The sequence below is a fragment of the Herpailurus yagouaroundi genome, unplaced genomic scaffold (assembly GCF_014898765.1).
Source record: "Herpailurus yagouaroundi ecotype Mexico unplaced genomic scaffold, PumYag 164, whole genome shotgun sequence".
Taxonomy (NCBI): domain Eukaryota; kingdom Metazoa; phylum Chordata; class Mammalia; order Carnivora; family Felidae; genus Herpailurus; species Herpailurus yagouaroundi.
The window spans coordinates 45,146,469-45,147,392 of NW_024412405.1; positions in this window are offsets into that span (position 1 = coordinate 45,146,469).

Consider the following 924-nt stretch of genomic DNA (forward strand, 5'->3'; position numbering starts at 1 on the left):
CCTAGCAGAGTATTAGTTTTCAGTTACTCCATGACCTTGCCAGCACTTAACATTTTCTGTCTTTAAGTTTAGTGATTTGGGCATATATAGCCATCTTATTGTAGTATTTATTTTCATAACACTTCTATCTAACGATCTCTGTTGTATAAGACATTCTCTAATTTGCCTTTAGGATACTCTAATGATACCGCTTTTTGAAAAAGGAATCCTTAATATAAACATGGCCCAACTTAGGGTTGTTTTTTTTGTTTTGGTTTTGGTTTTTTCGTTTGCCTATTGAAAAAAAAAATGTTCACCAGTCTCATTCTATGAAGATTTTCTCTGTTATCCTTTAGAAACTTTTTTCATCTTAAGATCTTTAATCCACCTACGTTGATTTCCATGAATTGTTTGAGTTTCGATAAAGGTGTTCAAAGATTTTTCCTTTATTCCCTCCTGGTTTTGTTTCATTGGTTTGTTACTCTTGATGCAATAGCAGACTCTCTTAATTATGAATTTATGATGATACATTGTACTAAAAATTCTTAAAAATAAGTTCTAATTTTCTTGGCTGTTTTTTTCTCTGGCACTTAAAGCTAGAAAAATAGAGCTTGTCCATTGCATAAACTCTGCTGCGATTTTAATTGAAATTGCCTTGAATCTATCCACTTTTTTATGTCTTCTTCAATTTTGCTCAATATGTGGTGACTTTTTTTTAAAGCTTAGTTTATTTATTTATTTTTTTTATTTATATATGAAATTTATTGTCAAATTGGTTTCCATACAACACCCAGTGCTCATCCCAAAAGGTGCCCTCCTCAATACCCATCACCCACCCTCTCCTCCCTCCCACCCCCCATCAACCCTCAGTTTGCTCTCAGTTCTCAACAGTCTCTTCTGCTTTGGCTCTCTCCCACTCTAACCTCTTTTTTTTTTTTTTTTTTT